We start from the raw sequence: 21,215 nt of genomic DNA, 5'->3' as shown, positions 1-21,215 counted from the left end.
GAGCAGAGCTGTTCGACTGGAAGTAGGTGTGAATGTCAGATCATAATTTGCAAAAAGCTGATGAGAAAGGGTGAGAATGCCCGACTATACACCATCAAATGCGGTAGCGGAGTTGTTCGGCTGTGAGTAGGTGTGAATCTCCAACCAAAATTGCTGAAAAATGTGTTAGAAAAGGTAAAAATGCCGGTCCATACATAATCAAAATCGGGAGAGGTGGTGTTCAGCTGCAAGAAGGTCTAAATGTCCATCAATAATTGCTAGAAAACATGAAAGAAAATTTTCAAAAATCAAACCACACAAGATCATAAGTGGGAGAGGAGGTGTTCAGCTGCAAGAAGGTGTGAATGTCCACCCATAATACCTGAAAAATGGGTAAAAAAAAGGTGCGAATGCCCAACCATACATCATCAAAAGCAGGAGTGCATGTGTTCGGCTACAAGAAGGTGTGAACGTCCAACCAAAGTTTGTAAAAAGCAGTTAAGAAAAGGTTCGAATATCCAACCATACATAATCAAAAGCGGGAGCAGAGCTGTTCGACTGCAAGTAGGTGTGAATGTCAGATCATAATTTGCAAAAAGCTGATGAGAAAGGGTGAGAATGCCCGACTATACACCATCAAATGCGGGAGCGGAGTTGTTCGGCTGTGAGTAGGTGTGAATCTCCGACCATAATTGCTGAAAAATGTGTTAGAAAAGGTAAGAATGCCGGTCCATACATCATCAAAAGCGAGAGAGGTTGTGTTCGGCTGCAAGTAGGTGTGAATGTCCAGCCATAATTACTCACAAACGGGTAAGAAAAGGTAGTATTGCCAGACCATATATGATCAAAACAGGGAGCGGAGGTGGTTCAGCTGCAAGAAGGTTTGAATGTCCGACTAAAGTTCAAATATATTAACAAAAGCGGGAGGAGAGGTCTTCGGATGAGAGTGGTTGAAAATTTCCAACCATAATGTATAAAATGCGGTGAAAAAAAGGTGTGATAGAACACTAAAAGGTGGAGCGGAAGTGTTCGTTTGCAAGAAGGTGTGAATGTTCGACTATATTTGGTGAAAAGCAGGTGAAGCAAGGTCTGAATGCCCAACCTTACATCATCAAAAGCGAGATCAGAGGTGTTTGGCTGCAAGAAGGCCATAGTTTGCCAAAAGCGGGTAAGGTGCGAATGACCGACTAAATATCAACAAAAGTGGGGGCGGAGGTCTTCGGATGCAAGTGGGTATGAATATCCCACCATACAAGTATGGTGGAGAGGAAGCTGTGAATGGCCGACCATAGTAAAAGGCGGGTGAGAGAAGGTGCGAATGTCAAACCATACATAATCAAAACAGGGAGCGGAGGTGTTCTGCTGTAAGAAGGTGTGAATGTCCGACCATAGTTGGTAAAAAGCGGGTAAGAAAAGGTTAAAATTCCCGACTGTACACAATCAATAGCGGGAGCGGAGTTGTTCGGCTACTAAAAGGTGTGAAAGTCCGACCATGGTTTGTAAAAATCTATCTAGAAAGTTTCATCTTGGGCTCCCTGAAACTTGCATCCTGCACCGCTGTTTGCTTTTTCACAAGAGTAGAGAAGAGCGCACCGTTCCCAGCGGCACTGCAGTACGGGGTCAATGCTTGGAGTGAACGGAGCAAGCTACTTTTTCAACTCCTATTGCTAAAAATCCATTTAATATGTAGTCCTCGTATAGAGGACATATCAGATATTAAACTGATAAGAACAGATACTACACTTGATCTTAGCCAAAAGGTCGAGAAGCGACAACTGTCCACTGGTTCACGTCCGAGGGCCCTTCCTGGCACAATGCGCACTTGTCCGCTAACACCCCTGTTCTTTTTATGGCCATAGGTGGCCAGAGTGTCACTTTGCACCTCCGCCCACCCGCTGCACTGAGCACTCTTCAGCCCTTTTAAATGGTATAACTTTGCACTCCCGCACGCTCCAGCAAGCACCATTCAAGCAACAACTTTGCACTCCAGCTTCGAACATCGGCACAGTCGCAACAAGTAAGGCGACTCTACTCAGAGAAGTCACTCTGCACAGTAACAAGATTTCTTTTGCACAGACAGAAAGGGCTTCACCCGCAAAGGTAAAGCCTGCCAAAAATAGAAACAACTCATTAGTGCTGCTCTCCACAGAAGTCTTTAGCAAAAGGTGAAAGACTTGTACGTTATGAAGAGAAACCAGAGTACTATTATCCGTCACTGCGGGAGCAGGGCATCAGGCTAGTTGGCATAGCCACCTTCCCCATGGTGAGCTTTGCTTGGTTGAAACGCTTGCCCCCCCCCCCCCCCCCCCCTTGCTCCTCGGCTGACCAAGTAGGAACAATCGGGCCCTATTCGATGGCTGCCTTGTCTTTTACTCTGTGCAAAAGACAAGGCAGCAACAAAAACACCACGGGAAAACCGTATTGAGGCTTTGTTCTGACCGCTCATTCGGTGTCGCGTTTCTTTCAAGCAATTCTCCCGGTTAGCCCGCACTCGGCTCGCTCCCAGAGCCGTGTTAAAGTCTACTTTGCATTCACTCTCTTTTCTCAGCAGACTCTTGGGATTTTATCAATAAAATGAATTCCTTCACTCAAACTATGTTAAAACTGCTTTGTCCTTCATATTTACCATGTCTTGAAAGATTTAAACATAAAATCCCAAATCATGCAGAACGTATGAAAAGAAGCTTATTCTCGGATTCCTGATCCTTCAGTTTTGCTCTTTCTTCTACTGCAAAATACAATGTTGTTCTTTGTTGAAGTCGATCTAGACATTGATAAATATGAAGGAAAAAGCAGTTTTTACTTGGTTTGAGTGAATGAATTCATTTTATACATAAAATCCGAAATCGTGCAGAACTCATGAAAATAAGCTTATTCTCGGATTCCTAAAACTTTTGATTTGCTCTTTCTTTTATTGCAAAGTACAACGTTGTTTTTTTGTTTAAATCTATTGAGACATTGATAAATATGAAGGTAAAAGCCGTTTTAACATAGTTTGAGTGAAGGAATTAATTTTATAGATAAAATCCCAAATCATGCAGAACTCCTCAAAAGGGAGGTATGGCTTAATCACAAGTGTGGCTCTTTCTCATTCAGGGTAGTATGAGGAAGTTTATGCTTGAAATATATGTAGAAATGGGTACATATGAAGGACAAAGCAGTGTTAACTTAGTTTGCGTGAAGAAATTCATTTTATACATAAAATCCGAAATCGTGCAGAACTCATGAAAATAAGCTTATTCTCGGATTCCTAAAACTTTTGATTTGCACTTTCTTTTACTGCAAAGTACAACGTTGTTTTTTGTTGAAATCTATCTAGACATTGATAAATACCAGCCGAAACTCTGCTGCCGCTTTTGATAATTTATGGTTGGGCATTCTTACCTTTTCTTACCCGCTTTTTACAAATTATGATCTTAGATTCACACCTACTTGCACTACTTACTACCTTCTCCGCTCCCTCTTTTGATGGTGTATGTTCGGGCATTCGAACCTTTTCTTACCCGCATTTTACGAACTATGGTCGGACATTCAAAACTTCTTTTAGCCGAACACATCCACTCCTGCTTTTGATGATGTATGGTTGAGCATTCGCACCTTTTCTTACCCATTTTTTACAAACTATGGTCGGACATTCACACCTTCTTGCAGCTGAACACCTCCTCTCCCGCTTATGATGATGTGTGCTTTGATATTCGAAAATTTTCTTTCATGTTTTCTAGCAATTATTGATGGACATTCAGACCTTCTTGCAGCTGAACACCTCCGCTCCCGCTTTTGATGATGTATAGTCGGGCTTTCGAGCCTTTTCTTCCCCGGTTTTTACAAAATTATTGTTGGACATTCAGACCTTCTTGCAGCCGAAAACCTCCGCTCCCTCTTTTGATCATACATTGTCGGGCATTCGCACCTTCTCTTACCCGCTTTTTACAAACCAGGGTTGGACTTTCACACCTTTTAGTAGCCGAACAACTCCGCTCCCGCTATTGATTGTGTACAGTTGGGTATTTTCACCTTTTCTTACCCGCTTTTTACCAACTATGGTCAGACATTCATACCTTCTTACAGTGGAACACCTCCGCTCCCTCTTTTGATGGTGTATGTTCGGGCATTCGAACCTTTTCTTACCCGCTTTTTACAAACTATGGTCGGACATTAAAACCTTCTTGTAGCCGAACACATCCACTCCTGCTTTTGATGATGTATGGTTGGGCATTCGTACCTTTTCTTACCCATTTTGCAGTAATTATGGGTGGACATTCACACCTTTTTGCATTTTAACACCTCCTCTCCCGCTTATGATCATGTGCGGTTTGATATTCGAAAATTCTCTTCCATGTTTTCTAGCAATTATTGATGGACATTCAGACCTTCTTGCAGCTGAACACCTCCGCTCCAGCTGTTGATGGTGTATAGTCGGGCTTTCGAGCCTTTTCTTCCCCGATTTTTACAAATTATGGATGGACATTCAGACCTTCTTTCAGCTGAAAACCTCCGCTCCCTCTTTTGATCATACATTGTCGGGCATTCGCACCTTTTCTTACCTGCTTTTTCAATTCATGGTTGGACTTTGACACCTTTTAGTAGCGGAACAACTCTGCTCCCGCTATTGATTGTGTACAATAGGGTATTTTAACCTTTTCTTACCCGCTTTTTGCCAATTACTGTTAGACATTCCCACCTTCTTACAGCGGAACACCTCCGCTCCCTCCTTTGATGGTGTATGTTCGGGCATTCGAACCTTTTCTTACCCGCTTTTTACAAACTATGGTCAGACATTCAAACCTTCTTGTAGCCGAACACATCCACTCCTGCTTTTGATGATGGGTATTCAAACCTACTTGTTGCCCGCTTTTCATTAATTATGGGTGGACAAACACACCTTGTCGCAGCCAAACACCTCCGCTCCCTGTTAGGATCATGTATGGTTGGGCATTCGTACCTTTTCTTACCCATTTTGCAGTAATTATGGGTGGACATTCACACCTTCTTGCATTTGAACACCTCCTCTCCCGCTTATGATCATGTGCGGTTTGATATTCGAAAATTCTCTTCCATGTTTTCTAGCAATTATTGATGGACATTCAGACCTTCTTGCAGCTGAACACCTCCGCTCCAGCTGTTGATGGTGTATAGTCGGGCTTTCGAGCCTTTTCTTCCCAGATTTTTACAAAATATGGATGGACATTCAGACCTTGTTTCAGCCGAAAACCTCCGCTCCCTCTTTTAATCATACATTGTCGGGCATTCGCACCTTTTCTTACCCGCTTTTTACAAACCATGGTCGGACTTTCACACCTTTTAGTAGCGGAACAACTCTGCTCCCGCTATTGATTGTGTACATTCGGGTATTTTAACCTTTTCTTACCTGCTTTTTGCCAACTATGGTTGGACATTCACACCTTCTTACAGCGGAACACCTCCGCTCCCTCCTTTGATGGTGTATGTTCGGGCATTCGAACCTTTTCTTACCCGCTTTTTACAAACTATGGTCAGACATTCACACCTTCTTGCAGCCGAACACTTCCGCTCTACCTTTTAGTGTTCTATGGGGTATTCACACCTTTTTTTTCACCGCATTTTATAGATTATGGTTGTAAATTCTCACCCACTCTTATCCGAAGACCTCTCCTCCTGCTTTGGTTAATATATAGTCGGGCATTCGAACCTTTTCTTACCCGCTTTTTACAAATTATGGTCGAACATTCACACCTACTTGCAGCCGAACACCTCCGCTCCCGCTTTTGATGGTGTATAGTCGGGCTTTCGAGCCTTTTCTTCCCCGGTTTTTACAAATTATGGTTGGACATTCAGACCTTGCAGCCGAAAACCTCCGCTCCCTCTTTTGATCATACATTGTCAGGCATTCGCACCTACTTGCAGCCGAATACTTCCGCTCCACCTTTTAGTGATGTATGGTTGGCATTTGCACCTTTTCTTACCCTTTCTTACCCTACTGATTGCTTAAGATTAAGTTGTTTTTTCTCAAACTACAACATTTTTTTAATTGTTGAAACTTGATTTGAAGTGGATAAATAAGGAGGACAAACAGTTTTGAGTCAGGCTGATAGAAGGAATTAATTTTATAGCAAAATCTGTATTTCGTCATATGTCGAGAGATGCTTATTGCTGAAGAAGTACAAAGTACAACGTTGTTTATCGTTGAAACTTGATTAGACATGAATAAATATGAAGGACAAAGCAGTCTTAACTTGGTTAGAGTTAAGGTTTTATAGGAGAATCCGAATTCGTGCATAACTCGTAAAATAGAGCTTATTTTCGGATTCCTGAAGAATGAGTCTGGTTCTTTCTCATAATACAAAGTTTGTTGTTTATTGTTGAAACTTCATCAGAAGTGAAGAAATAAATGAATGCCTATCAACAAATGTGGGATCTAAACTCTAGTGCTTCCTCTAAAATAATTTCCTTTCTCAATTCAGAAATGTGTGTGTGTAAGTTACAACACCCGTGACACCAAAACGGCTTTCTTTTTCTCTCTTTTCTCTACACTCTGCACTGTGAGAACACACACCAAATCAGAAAGGCTTTTTTCTCTCTTTTCTACATTATGGACTGTGGGGACACAAAACCGCTCTCTCTTTTTTTTTTTTATTGTGTGCCAGGGCGTTGTCTCACGTATTAGATTATGCTTACGATACGAATGGGTTTATCAGTCACATCAGAATCCATACATACTGATCCTCCCGTAATAAAATGGTCGGATCTTATCAAACACACTTTGTTTCTTGTGACAATCAAGTCAGCGAAACAGCGTATACACGTCAAGACACTGAATCAAGTTTGCCACAAGAACTCATAAGTTTGGCAGTATTGCTCTGCCGTCAGCAATCATACACCCATTTTATTTTCGTGAGACATGTTCAGGCACCTGTTCATCTACTGTTCTATCACTATGAATTAGTTTATCTATTATCAATAAGGATACTTCTACAACTACTATCAAAGTATGTCCCGACTTCTTATGTTGTCAGTTGCTATATATGAATAAGTGGGTAGCTACTGACAAGCATTAAGCATGTCACACAGCCCAAACATATAACATTTCAGGACACACCACACAGTTAACAACCACCGTGAAGTGTCAAAGCCCAAACATGTAACATTCAACAGGACACTTACACAACACATTCAAATCAAACAGTCAGACAACATACAAGAACATATACCCCAGTCGGCATTGCTCCCTGCCTATTTTCCTACAGCTCACTATGTGTGCGCACACCTTTATTCACAAACTCTTCAACTTATACTCTTTTACCGAAGCTGCTACAGCTCGATTGGCCGAATACCGAATAATCCTAATTCGGTGAATTTGACATCTGCCTTACATGTAACAGATTAGCGGTTTAGCAGTTTTAATTTAGTTTGAGTGAAGGAATTCATTTTATAGCAAAATCCGAAATCGTGAAGAACTCATGAAAGTAAGCTTATTCTCGGATTCCTGAAACTTTAGATTTGCTATTTCTTTTACTGCAAAGTACAACGTTGGTTTTTTTGTTTAAATCTTTCAAGACATGGTAAATATGAAGGACAAAGCAGTTTTAACATAGTTTGAGTGAAGGAATTCATTTTATTGATAAAATCCCAAGAGTCTGCTGAGAAAAGAGAGTGAATGCAAAGTAGACTTTAACACGGCTCTGGGAGCGAGCCGAGTGCGGGCTAACCGGGAGAATTGCTTGAAAGAAACGCGACACCGAATGAGCGGTCAGAACAAAGCCTCAATACGGTTTTCCCGTGGTGTTTTTGTTGCTGCCTTGTCTTTTGCACAGAGTAAAAGACAAGGCAGCCATCGAATAGGGCCCGATTGTTCCTACTTGGTCAGCCGAGGAGCAAGGGGGGGGGGGGGGGGGGGTGGGGGGCAAGCGTTTCAACCAAGCAAAGCTCACCATGGGGAAGGTGGCTATGCCAACTAGCCTGATGCCCTGCTCCCGCAGTGACGGATAATAGTACTCTGGTTTCTCTTCATAACGTACAAGTCTTTCACCTTTTGCTAAAGACTTCTGTGGAGAGCAGCACTAATGAGTTGTTTCTATTTTTGGCAGGCTTTACCTTTGCGGGTGAAGCCCTTTCTGTCTGTGCAAAAGAAATCTTGTTACTGTGCAGAGTGACTTCTCTGAGTAGAGTCGCCTTACTTGTTGCGACTGTGCCGATGTTCGAAGCTGGAGTGCAAAGTTGTTGCTTGAATGGTGCTTGCTGGAGCGTGCGGGAGTGCAAAGTTATACCATTTAAAAGGGCTGAAGAGTGCTCAGTGCAGCGGGTGGGCGGAGGTGCAAAGTGACACTCTGGCCACCTATGGCCATAAAAAGAACAGGGGTGTTAGCGGACAAGTGCGCATTGTGCCAGGAAGGGCCCTCGGACGTGAACCAGTGGACAGTTGTCGCTTCTCGACCTTTTGGCTAAGATCAAGTGTAGTATCTGTTCTTATCAGTTTAATATCTGATATGTCCTCTATACGAGGACTACATATTAAATGGATTTTTAGCAATAGGAGTTGAAAAAGTAGCTTGCTCCGTTCACTCCAAGCATTGACCCCGTACTGCAGTGCCGCTGGGAACGGTGCGCTCTTCTCTACTCTTGTGAAAAAGCAAACAGCGGTGCAGGATGCAAGTTTCAGGGAGCCCAAGATGAAACTTTCTTTTAGTCTGCTGAGAAAAGAGAGTGAATGCGATGTAGACTTTAACCCGGCTATGGGAGCGAGCCGAGTGTCGGCTAACCGGGAGAATTGCTTGAAAGAAACGCCATACCAAATGAGCGGTCAGAACAAAGCCTCAATACGGTGTTCCCGTTGTGTTTTTGTTGCTGCCGCTGTTTGCTTTTTCACAAGAGCGCACCTGTTGAGGGGGGCTCTTGGGGGGCCTGGGTGATGGTGGGTCTCAGGCCCGGGCTGCTGCGACTGGTGTGACCGGGTGGTTTGTTTGTTTGTTTTTTGTTGTTGTTTGTTTGTTTTTTGTAGAGGTCCTCCGGAGTGGGGTTGGGTTGAGTGGGGTGGGGCGGGATGGGTACCTTCTGGGGGTACAGTAGCTCCCAGAATATGGTCGCTGCAGGCCCCGAGCCTGGTGGACATCAGGCCCTCCTGTCCTGTGTTGGCTCCCTGGTAGCGGGGATGCCTATTGCAGCCAGTCCCTGGCTGCCCCCAGTGTATATCCCCATTCTCCCTTCTGGCTCCTGTACACAGCACACACTCACACATGAAGGGTTTTGGGGGCGTGTGTGTTCGGTGGGGTGTAGTGGACTCTGCAGTAGTTGCACTCTGCAGTTCCCACCCCTGTTTTAATTACACCTTAGACATTACTACTTATCAAACACACTCACACACACACATTAGGTCTTGGGGGGTGGTTACACTGAGTGGCATCTGGTGGGCGGGGCTCTTTGGGTATGTAGGCTGCCCAGAGGGCCACGCTCCCAGTTCTACAAGTTTGGCTGCCCCTCAATTTTAATTGCTCACTATTAGAAAATATTGAAGAGCCAGAAGGGTGAGGGGAGGGGTCTTCTTCGCACACCCCTGCTTCCTGGTTGCTGCTCGGGGCGGGAGGGGCCAGGAGGATTAATTAATTGTTCTGCTGGTTTGGGGTCTGTGGTGGCTGGGGGGCTGCTGGCCCCCTGGTGTGCCCGCTGCACTACACCCCAGCGGAGTCGAGGGAGGGAGGACGTGTGGATGTATGGGACATGAAAGTGTGTGTGGTAATGATTGGGCCTGGATCTTGGACTTGCTGTCGCCTGGCCTGCCTGTGCTTCTCCCGATGGGGGGGGGCGGCGTGGCCTCTCTCCGCTGCTCGCGACTTCACCCACCTGTGGGCACGTCTTGACTCCCAGGGCACTTGGCCAGGGGTGCTGGGGCAGGCGCTGACCCACTGTGTGGCTGTCTGGGGCGCTTGGCCCTCCTGGGTATTGGGTGGGGCCTCTGTCGGGGGGTTTGGGGGCGCTCGGGCTCCTGGGGCCCGGATCCAGTGCATGGCCCATGTCTGGGCGGCTGGGGCCTGGCGACGTCGGTGGGCTATTGCCCCTGGCTCCCGGAGGGCCTCTGCCCTATGCTTATGGGGGCTCTTTCCGGGGGCTTCCTCTGCAGTCTTCTGGGTGGATGCGTGGTTGCCCCTGCGGTGGGCTTCCTGGGTTCTGTGCTCTGTGGGGGCTGCTGGTGGCCTGGGTCTTGTGGCCCTCTCTGCCTGCTTCTGATTGCTTGGGGGGGCTGTGGATTGTGGCCCTGTACGCTTATACACTCATAACTAAGCACGGTTATCATGTAGGTCCTGTGCCATGGGTGTTGCATGTTCTCACACACACACAACCACATTCATTAGTCCAGTAGCATGGTCGCTAAGCAGTTGATGTATTATCATGTCGTCTCAGGTCATCTATATCCACAGCTGTGTTGTATGCGATGTATGTTCTGTTTTTCTCTTCTTTCCTCTTCTTCTTTCCTTGTCCCCCGGTCCGGTTCAGTTCTATTACATGTCATATATTGTAAACAGAAATAAATAAATGGGCATCAAGGGGAGCTTTACATTTATAAAACTTCCCTTGGCAAAGCAAATCTGTTTGGCATCAAAGGTATTCAGACTACAATTCTGCTGCCATAATGCTGAACACGATAAGGGGAAAAAAAAAAAAAGTAAAGAAGACAGTTCTGCCGAAAGCCAGGGACTAGACCTGTTCTAAGTTCTGTACTTTTTAAAAGGGAGCCAACACAGGACAGGAGGGCCTGACGTCCACCAGGCTCGGGGCCTGCAGCGACCATATTCTGGGAGCTACTGTACCCCCAGAAGGTACCCATCCCGCCCCACCCCACTCAACCCAACCCCACTCCGGAGGACCTCTACAAAAAACAAACAAACAACAACAAAAAACAAACAAACAAACCACCCGGTCACACCAGTCGCAGCAGCCCGGGCCTGAGACCCACCATCACCCAGGCCCCCCCAGGCCCCCCCTCAACAGGTGCGCTCTTGTGAAAAAGCAAACAGCGGCAGCAACAAAAACACAACGGGAACACCGTATTGAGGCTTTGTTCTGACCGCTCATTTGGTATGGCGTTTCTTTCAAGCAATTCTCCCGGTTAGAACGCACTCGACTCGCTCCCAGAGCCGTGTTAAAGTCTACTTCGCATTCACTCTCTTTTCTCAGCAGACTAAAAGAAAGTTTCATCTTGGGCTCCCTGAAACTTGCATCCTGCACCGCTGTTTGCTTTTTCACAAGAGTAGAGAAGAGCGCACCGTTCCCAGCGGCACTGCAGTACGGGGTCAATGCTTGGAGTGAACGGAGCAAGCTACTTTTTCAACTCCTATTGCTAAAAATCCATTTAATATGTAGTCCTCGTATAGAGGACATATCAGATATTAAACTGATAAGAACAGATACTACACTTGATCTTAGCCAAAAGGCCGAGAAGCGACAACTGTCCACTGGTTCACGTCCGAGGGCCCTTCCTGGCACAATGCGCACTTGTCCGCTAACACCCCTGTTCTTTTTATGGCCATAGGTGGCCAGAGTGTCACTTTGCACCTCCGCCCACCTGCTGCACTGAGCACTCTTCAGCCCTTTTAAATGGTATAACTTTGCACTCCCGCACGCTCCAGCAAGCACCATTCAAGCAACAACTTTGCACTCCAGCTTCGAACATCGGCACAGTCGCAACAAGTAAGGCGACTCTACTCAGAGAAGTCACTCTGCACAGTAACAAGATTTCTTTTGCACAGACAGAAAGGGCTTCACCCGCAAAGGTAAAGACTGCCAAAAATAGAAACAACTCATTAGTGCTGCTCTCCACAGAAGTCTTTAGTAAAAGGCGAAAGACTTGTACGTTATGAAGAGAAACCAGAGTACGATTATCCGTCACTGCGGGAGCAGGGCATCAGGCTAGTTGGCATAGCCACCTTCCCCATGGTGAGCTTTGCTTGGTTGAGACGCTTGCTCCCCCCCCCCCCCTTGCTCCTCGGCTGACCAAGTAGGAACAATCGGGCCCTATTCGATGGCTGCCTTGTCTTTTACTCTGTGCAAAAGACAAGGCAGCAACAAAAACACCACGGGAAAACCGTATTGAGGCTTTGTTCTGACCGCTCATTCGGTGTCGCGTTTCTTTCAAGCAATTCTCCCGGTTAGCCCGCACTCGGCTCGCTCCCAGAGCCGTGTTAAAGTCTACTTCGCATTCACTCTCTTTTCTCAGCAGACTTTTGGGATTTTATCAATAAAATGAATTCCTTCACTCAAACTATGTTAAAACTGCTTTGTCCTTCATATTTACCATGTCTTGAAAGATTTAAACAAAAAAACCAACGTTGTACTTTGCAGTAAAAGAAATAGCAAATCTAAAGTTTCAGGAATCCGAGAATAAGCTTACTTTCATGAGTTCTTCACGATTTCGGATTTTGCTATAAAATGAATTCCTTCACTCAAACTAAATTAAAACTGCTAAACCGCTAATCTGTTACATGTAAGGCAGATGTCAAATTCACCGAATTAGGATTATTCGGTATTCGGCCAATCGAGCTGTAGCAGCTTCGGTAAAAGAGTATAAGTTGAAGAGTTTGTGAATAAAGGTGTGCGCACACATGGTGAGCTGTAGGAAAATAGGCAGGGAGCAATGCCGACTGGGGTATATGTTCTTGTATGTTGTCTGACTGTTTGATTTGAATGTGTTGTGTAAGTGTCCTGTTGAATATTACATGTTTGGGCTTTGACACGCTTCACTGTGGTTGTTAACTGTGTGGTGTGTCCTGAAATGTTATATGTTTGGGCTGTGTGACATGCTTAATGCTTCTCAGTAGCTACCCACTTATTCATATATAGCAACTGACAACGTAAGAAGTCCGGACATACTTTGATAGAGTAGTTGTAGAAGTATCCTTATTGATAATAGATAAACTAATTCATAGTGATAGAACAGTAGATGAACAGGTGCCTGCACATGTCTCACGAAAATAAAATTGATGTATGATTGCTGACGGCAGAGCAATACTGCCAAACTTATGAGTTCTTGTGGCAAACTTGATTCAGTGTCTTGACGTGTATACGCTGTTTCGCTGACTTGATTGTCACAAGAAACAAAGTGTGTTTGATAAGATCCGACCATTTTATTACGGGAGGATCAGTATGTATGGATTCTGATGTGACTGATAAAACCCATTCGTATCTTAAGCACAATCTAATACGTGAGACAACGCCCTGGCACACGATAAAAAAAAAAAGAGAGAGCGGTTTTGTGTCCCCACAGTCCATAATGTAGAAAAGAGAGAAAAAAGCCTTTCTGATTTGGTGTGTGTGCTCACAGTGCAGAGTGTAGAGAAAAGAAAGCCGTTTTGGTGTCACGGGTGTTGTGACTTACACACACACATTTCTAAATTGAGAAAGGAAATTATTTTAGAGGAAGCACTAGAGTTTAGATCCAACATTTGTTGATAGGCATTCATTTATTTCTTCACTTTTGATAAAAATGATAAGACTGACCTAAAGAATTGGAGGCCCATCACACTTTTAAACTTTGACTGTAAACTTTTTAGCAAGGTTTTAACGACACGGATGTCCTCTGTTTTAGAGGAGGTAATTCACCCAGACCAGGCTTGTGCCATCTCAGAGAGACAACTCACCGACAGCCTCGTACTGATTCGAGACATCATTGATTACGCTAGAGACAGAAACACCCGGCTTGTCATCTTAAATTTAGACTTTGAAAAAGCTTTTGATCGGGTCTCGCATCAATATCTCTTTCAGGTGTTGCAGCAATCGAATAGGGCCCGATTGTTCCTACTTGGTGGGATTTGCTTGGTTGAGACGCTTGCTCCCCCCCCTTGCTCCTCGGCTGACCAAGTAGGAACAATCGGGCCCTATTCGATGGCTGCCTTGTCTTTTACTCTGTGCAAAAGACAAGGCAGCCACAAACACCACGGGAACACCGTATTGAGGCTTTGTTCTGACCACTCATTCGGTGTCGCGTTTCTTTCAAGCAATTCTCCCGGTTAGCCCACACTCGGCTCGCTTCCAGAGCTGTGTTAAAGTCTACTTCGCATTCACTCTCTTTTCTCAGCAGATTAAAAGAAAGTTTCATCTTGGGCTCCCTGAAACTTCCATCCTGCACCGCTGTTTGCTTTTTCACAAGAGCAGAGAAGAGCGCACCGTTCCCAGCGGCACTGCAGTACTGGGTCGATGCTTGGAGTGAACGGAGCAAGCTTCTTTTTCAACTCCTATTCTTAAAAATCCATTTAATATGTAGTCCTCGTATAGAGGACACATTAAACTGATAAGAACAGATACTACACTTGATCTTAGCCAAAAGGCCGAGAAGCGATAACTGTCCACTGTTTCAGGTCCGAGGGCCCTTGCTGGCACAATGCGCACTTGTAGCAGTGTTCTTTTTATGGCCATAGGTGGCCAGAGTGTCACGTTGCACCTCCGCCCACCCGCTGCACTGAGCACTCTTCAGCCCTTTTAAATGGTATAACTTTGCACTCCCGCATGCTCCAGCAAGCACCATTCAAGCAACAACTTTGCACTCCAGCTTCGAACATCGGCACAATCGCAACAAGTAAGGCGACTCTACTCAGAGAAGTCACTCTGCACAGTAACAAGATTTCTTTTGCACAGACAGAAAGGGCTTCACCCGCAAAGGTAAAGCCTGCCAAAAATAGAAACAACTCATTAGTGCTGCTCTCCACGAAAGTCTTTAGTAAAAGGCGAAAGACTTGTATGTTATGAAGAGAAACCAGAGTACGATTATCCGTCACTGCGGGAGCAGGGCATCAGGCTAGTTGCCATAGCCACCTTCCCCATGGTGAGCGTTGCTTGGTTGAAACGCTTGCCCCTGTGCAATCGACAAGGCAGCAACAAAAACACCACGGGAACACCGTATTGAGGCTTTGTTCTGACCGCTCATTCGGTGTCGCGTTTCTTTCAAGCAATTCTCCCGGTTAGCCCACACTCGGCTCGCTCCCAGAGCCGTGTTAAAGTCTACTTCGCATTCACTCTCTTTTCTCAGCAGACTCTTGGGATTTTATCTATAAAATGAATTCCTTCACTCAAACTATGTTAAAACTGCTTTGTCCTTCATATTTACCATGTCTAGAAAGATTTAAACAAAAAAAAAACAACGTTGTACTTTGCAGTAAAAGAAAGAGCAAATCTAAAGTTTCAGGAATCCGAGAATAAGCTTACTTTCATGAGTTCTTCACGATTTCGGATTTTGCTATAAAATGAATTCCTTCACTCAAACTAAATTAAAACTGCTAAACCGCTAATCTGTTACATGTAAGGCAGATGTCAAATTCACCGAAATAGGATCTAAGGGTATTCGGCCAATCGAGCTGTAGCAGCTTTGGTAAAAGAGTATAAGTTGAAGAGTTTGTGAATAAAGGTGTGCGCACACATAGTGAGCTGTAGGAAAATAGGCAGGGAGCAATGCCGGCTGGGGTATATGTTCTTGTATGTTGTCTGACTGTTTGATTAGAATGTCTTGTGTAAGTGTCCTGTTGAATGTTACATGTTTGGGCTTTGACACTTCACGGTGGTTGTTAACTGTGTGGTGTGTCCTGAAATGTTATATGTTTGGGCTGTGTGACATGCTTAATGCTTGTCAGTAGCTACCCACTTATTCATATATAGCAACTGACAACATAAGAAGTCTGGACATACTTTGATAGTAGTTGTAGAAGTATCCTTATTGATAATAGATAAACTAATTCATAGTGATAGAACAGTAGATGAACAGGTGCCTGCACATGTCTCACGAAAATAAAATGGGTGTATGATTGCTGACGGCAGAGCAATACTGCCAAACTTATGAGTTCTTGTGGCAAACTTGATTCAGTGTCTTGACGTGTATACGCTGTTTCGCTGACTTGATTGTCACAAGAAACAAAGTGTGTTTGATAAGATCCGACCATTTTATTACGGGAGGATCAGTATGTATGGATTCTGATGTGACTGATAAACCCATTCGTATCGTAAGCATAATCTAATACGTGAGACAACGCCCTGGCACACAATCAAAAAAAAAAAAGAGAGAGCGGTTTTGTGTCCCCACAGTCCATAATGTAGAAAAGAGAGAAAAAAGCCTTTCTGATTTGGTGTGTGTTCTCACAGTGCAGAGTGTAGAGAAAAGAGAGAAAAGAAAGCCGTTTTGGTGTCACGGGTGTTGTAACTTACACACACACATTTCTGAATTGAGAAATTTTAGAGGAAGCACTAGAGTTTAGATCCCACATTTGTTGATAGGCATTCATTTATTTCTTCACTTCTGATGAAGTTTCAACAATAAACAACAAACTTTGTATTATGAGAAAGAACCAGACTCATTCTTCAGGAATCCGAAAATAAGCTCTATTTTACGAGTTATGCACGAATTCGGATTCTCCTATAAAACCTTAACTCTAACCAAGTTAAGACTGCTTTGTCCTTCATATTTATTCATGTCTAATCAAGTTTCAACGATAAACAACGTTGTACTTTGTACTTCTTCAGCAATAAGCATCTCTCGACATATGACGAAATACAGATTTTGCTATAAAATTAATTCCTTCTATCAGCCTGACTCAAAACTGTTTGTCCTCCTTATTTATCCACTTCAAATCAAGTTTCAACAATTAAAAAAATGTTGTAGTTTGAGAAAAAACAACTTAATCTTAAGCAATCAGTAGGGTAAGAAAGGGTAAGAAAAGGTGCAAATGCCAACCATACATCACTAAAAGGTGGAGCGGAAGTATTCGGCTGCAAGTAGGTGCGAATGCCTGACGATGTATGATCAAAAGAGGGAGCGGAGGTTTTCGGCTGCAAGGTCTGAATGTCCAACCATAATTTGTAAAAACCGGGGAAGAAAAGGCTCGAAAGCCCGACTATACACCATCAAAAGCGGGAGCGGAGGTGTTCGGCTGCAAGTAGGTGTGAATGTTCGACCATAATTTGTAAAAAGCGGGTAAGAAAAGGTTCGAATGCCCGACTATATATTAACCAAAGCAGGAGGAGAGGTCTTCGGATAAGAGTGGGTGAGAATTTACAACCATAATCTATAAAATGCGGTGAAAAAAAAGGTGTGAATACCCCATAGAACACTAAAAGGTAGAGCGGAAGTGTTCGGCTGCAAGAAGGTGTGAATGTCTGACCATAGTTTGTAAAAAGCGGGTAAGAAAAGGTTCGAATGCCCGAACATACACCATCAAAGGAGGGAGCGGAGGTGTTCCGTGTTCCGCTGTAAGAAGGTGTGAATGTCCGACCATAGTTGGCAAAAAGGAGGTAAGAAAAGGTTAAAATACCCGATTGTACACAATCAATAGCGGGAGCAGAGTTGTTCCGCTACTAAAAGGTGTGAAAGTCCGACCATGGTTTGTAAAAAGCGGGTAAGAAAAGGTGCGAATGCCCGACAATGTATGATCAAAGGAGGGAGCGGAGGTTTTCGGCTGAAACAAGGTCTGAATGTCCATCCATATTTTGTAAAAATCTGGGAAGAAAAGGCTCGAAAGCCCGACTATACACCATCAACAGCTGGAGCGGAGGTGTTCAGCTGCAAGAAGGTCTGAATGTCCATCAATAATTGCTAGAAAACATGGAAGAGAATTTTCGAAAATCAAACCGCACATGATCATAAGCGGGAGAGGAGGTGTTCAAATGCATGAAGGTGTGAATGTCCACCCATAATTACTGCAAAATGGGTAAGAAAAGGTACGAATGCCCAACCATACATGATCCTAACAGGGAGCGGAGGTGTTTGGCTGCGACAAGGTGTGTATGTCCACCCATAATTAATGAAAAGCGGGCAACAAGTAGGTTTGAATACCCATCATCAAAAGCAGGAGTGGATGTGTTCGGCTACAAGAAGGTTTGAATGTCTGACCATAGTTTGTAAAAAGCGGGTAAGAAAAGGTTCGAATGCCCGAACATACACCATCAAAGGAGGGAGCGGAGGTGTTCCGCTGTAAGAAGGTGTGAATGTCCAACCATAATTGGCAAAAAGCAGGTAAGAAAAGGTTAAAATACCCTATTGTACACAATCAATAGCGGGAGCAGAGTTGTTCCGCTACTAAAAGGTGTGAAAGTCCGACCATGAATTGTAAAAAGCTGGTAAGAAAAGGTGCGAATGCCCGACAATGTATGATCAAAAGAGGGAGCGGAGGTTTTCGGCTGAAAGAAGGTCTGAATGTCCATCCATAATTTGTAAAAATCGGGGAAGAAAAGGCTCGAAATCCCGACTATACACCATCAACAGCTGGAGCGGAGGTGTTCAGCTGCAAGACGGTCTGAATGTCCATCAATAATTGCTAGAAAACATGGAAGAGAATTTTCGAAAATCAAACCGCACATGATCATAAGCGGGAGAGGAGGTGTTCAAATGCAAGAAGGTGTGAATGTCTACCCATAATTACTGAAAAATGGGTAAGAGAAGGTGCGAATGCCTAACCATACATCATCAAAAGAGGGAGCGGAGGTGTTCCGCTGTAAGACGGTGTGAATGTCCGACCATAGATGGTAAAAAGCGGGTAAGAAAAGGTTAAATTACCCGACTGTACACAATCAAAAGAGGGAGCGGAGTTGTTCAGCTAAGAGAAGGTGTGAAAGTCCGACCTTGGTTTGTAAAAAGCGGGTAAGAAAAGGTTCGTATGCCCGAATATACACCATCAAAAGCGGAAGCGGAGGTGTTCGGCTGCAAGAAGGTGTGAACGTCCAACCAAAGTTTGTAAAAAGCAGTGAAGAAAAGTTTCGAATATCCAACCAAACATAATCAAAAGCGGGAGCAGAGCTGTTCGACTGCAAGTAGGTGTGAATGTCAGATCATAATTTGCAAAAAGCTGATGAGAAAGGGTGAGAATGCCCGACTATACACCATCAAATGCGGGAGCGGAAGTGTTCGGCTGTGAGTAGGTGTGAATGTCAAACCATAATTGCTGAAAAATGTGTTAGAAAAGACTAGAATGCCGGACCATACATCATCAAAAGCTGGAAAAGTGGTGTTCGGCTGCAAGTATGTGTGAATGTCCAGCCATAATTACTCACAAACCGGTAAGAAAAGGTAGTATTGCCAGACCATACATTATCAAAACAGGGAGCGGAGGTGGTTCAGCTGCAAGGTGTGAATGTCTGACTAAAGTTTATAAAAAGCGGGGAAGAAAAGGCTCGAAAGCCCGACTATACACCATCAAAAGCGGGAGCGGAGGTGTTCGGCTGCAAGTAGGTGTGAATGTTCGACCATAATTTGTAAAAAGCGGGTAAGAAAAGGTTTGAATGCCCGACTATATATTAACAAAAGCAGGAGGAGAGGTCTTCGGATAAGAGTGGGTGAGAATTTCCAACCATAATCAATAAAATGCGGTGAAAAAAAAGGTGTGAATACCCCATAGAACACTAAAAGGTGGAGCAGAAGTGTTCGGCTGCAAGAAGGTGTGACTGTTCGACTATATTTGGTGAAAAGCAGGTGAAGCAAGGTCTGAATGCCCAACCTTACATCATCAAAAACGAGATCAGAGGTGTTTGGCTGCAAGAAGGCCATAGTTTGCCAAAAGCGGGTAAGCTGCGAATGACCGACTAAATATCAACAAAAGTGGGGGCGGAGGTCTTCGGATGCAAGTGGGTGTGAATATCCCACCATACAAGTATGGTGGAGAGGAAGCTGTGAATGGCCGACCATAGTAAAAAGCGGGTGAGAAAAGGTGCGAATGTCCAATCATACATGATCAAAACAGGGAGCGGAGGTGTTTGGCTGCGACAAGGTGTGTATGTCCACCCATAATTAATGAAAAGCGGGCAACAAGTAGGTTTGAATACCCATCATCAAAAGCAGGAGTGGATGTGTTCCGCTACAAGAAGGTTTGAATGTCTGACCATAGTTTGTAAAAAGCGGGTAAGAAAAGGTTCGAGTGCCCGAACATACACCATCAAAAGAGGGAGCGGAGGTGTTCCGCTGTAAGACGGTGTGAATGTCCAACAATAGTTGGTAAAAAGCGGGTAAGAAAAGGTTAAATTACCCGACTGTACACAATCAAAAGAGGGAGCGGAGTTGTTCAGCTAAGAGAAGGTGTGAAAGTCCGACCTTGGTTTGTAAAAAGCGGGTAAGAAAAGGTTCGTATGCCCGAATATACACCATCAAAAGCGGAAGCGGAGGTGTTCGGCTGCAAGAAGGTCTGAACGTCCGACCAAAGGTTGTAAAAAGCAGTTAAGAAAAGGTTCGAATATCTAACCAAACATAAGAATGAGTCTTTTCCGCTGTAGAATGCCCGACTATAGACCATCAAATGCGGGAGCGGAGGTGTTCGGCTCTGAGTAGGTGTGAATGTCCGACCATAATTGCTGAAGAATGTGTTAGAAAAGGTAAGAATGCTGGACCATACATCATCAAAAGCGGTAGAGATGGTGTTCGGCTGCAAAAAGGTGTGACTGTTCGACTAAAGTTTGTAAAAAGTGGGTAAGACAAAGTGCGAATGCCTGACAATGTATGATCAAAAGCGGGAGCGGAGGTGTTCAGCTGCAAGAAGGTCTACATGTCCATCAATAATTGCTAGAAAACATGAAAGAAACTTTTCGAAAATCAAACCGCACATGATCATAAGTGGGATAGGAGGTGTTCAGCTGCAAGGTGTGAATGTCCACCCATAATTCCTGAAAAATGGGCAAAAAAAAGGTGTGAATGCCCAACCATACATCATCAAAAGCAGGAGTGGAAGTGTTCAGCTACAAGAAGGTGTGAACGTCCAACCAAAATATGTAAAAAGAAGTTAAGAAAAGGTTCGAATATCCAACCAAACATAATCAAAAGCGGGAGCAGAGCTGTTCGACTGCAAGTAGGTGTGAATGTCAGATCATAATTTGCAAAAAGCTGATGAGAAAGGGTGAGAATGCCCGACTATACATCATCAAATGCGGGAGCGGAGTTGTTCGGCTGTGAGTAGGTGTGAATCTCCGACCATAATTGCTGAAAAATGTGTTAGAAAAGGTAAAAATGCCGGTCCATACATCATCAAAAGCGAGAGAGGTTGTGTTCGGCTGCAAGTAGGTGTGAATGTCCAGCCATAATTACTCACAAACGGGTAAGAAAAGGTAGTATTGCCAGACCATATATGATCAAAACAGGGAGCGGAGGTGGTTCAGCTGCAAGAAGGTTTGAATGTCAAACTAAAGTTCAAATATATTAACAAAAGCGGGAGGAGAGGTCTTCGGATGAAATTGGTTGAAAATTTCCAACCAAAATGTATAAAATGCGGTGAAAAAAAAGGTGTGATAGAACACTAAAAGGTGGAGCGGAA

The 21,215-nt window shown here is 44.2% G+C and overlaps 8 non-coding genes across 8 annotated transcripts; 2 read left to right on the top strand and 6 right to left on the bottom strand.

Moving 5' to 3' along the window:
* Positions 1-1,561: 1,561 nt before the first annotated feature.
* On the bottom strand, positions 1,562-1,752 carry LOC140317032 (U2 spliceosomal RNA). The gene has a single exon (XR_011917384.1). It is a non-coding gene; the product is annotated as a U2 spliceosomal RNA (small nuclear RNA).
* A 316-nt stretch (positions 1,753-2,068) lies between these two features.
* On the bottom strand, positions 2,069-2,182 carry LOC140317434 (U5 spliceosomal RNA). Its single transcript, XR_011917749.1, has one exon. It is a non-coding gene; the product is annotated as a U5 spliceosomal RNA (small nuclear RNA).
* Positions 2,183-7,946: 5,764 nt separating this feature from the next.
* Positions 7,947-8,060, top strand: LOC140317433 (U5 spliceosomal RNA). Its single transcript, XR_011917748.1, has one exon. It is a non-coding gene; the product is annotated as a U5 spliceosomal RNA (small nuclear RNA).
* Positions 8,061-8,376: 316 nt separating this feature from the next.
* On the top strand, positions 8,377-8,567 carry LOC140317031 (U2 spliceosomal RNA). Its single transcript, XR_011917383.1, has one exon. It is a non-coding gene; the product is annotated as a U2 spliceosomal RNA (small nuclear RNA).
* Positions 8,568-11,202: 2,635 nt separating this feature from the next.
* LOC140317396 (U2 spliceosomal RNA) lies at positions 11,203-11,393 on the bottom strand. The gene has a single exon (XR_011917714.1). It is a non-coding gene; the product is annotated as a U2 spliceosomal RNA (small nuclear RNA).
* Positions 11,394-11,709: 316 nt separating this feature from the next.
* On the bottom strand, positions 11,710-11,823 carry LOC140317186 (U5 spliceosomal RNA). The gene has a single exon (XR_011917521.1). It is a non-coding gene; the product is annotated as a U5 spliceosomal RNA (small nuclear RNA).
* A 2,275-nt stretch (positions 11,824-14,098) lies between these two features.
* Positions 14,099-14,282, bottom strand: LOC140317095 (U2 spliceosomal RNA). The gene has a single exon (XR_011917442.1). It is a non-coding gene; the product is annotated as a U2 spliceosomal RNA (small nuclear RNA).
* A 308-nt stretch (positions 14,283-14,590) lies between these two features.
* LOC140317342 (U5 spliceosomal RNA) lies at positions 14,591-14,704 on the bottom strand. Its single transcript, XR_011917665.1, has one exon. It is a non-coding gene; the product is annotated as a U5 spliceosomal RNA (small nuclear RNA).
* Positions 14,705-21,215: the final 6,511 nt, after the last annotated feature.

Source organism: Leuresthes tenuis, unplaced genomic scaffold, assembly GCF_036924035.1.
Source record: "Leuresthes tenuis unplaced genomic scaffold, fLeuTen1.0.hap1 SCAF_10, whole genome shotgun sequence".
NCBI classification, from domain to species: domain Eukaryota; kingdom Metazoa; phylum Chordata; class Actinopteri; order Atheriniformes; family Atherinopsidae; genus Leuresthes; species Leuresthes tenuis.
Note: the sequence above shows the minus strand (reverse complement) of the source record. Positions and strands in the feature narration are given on the sequence as shown.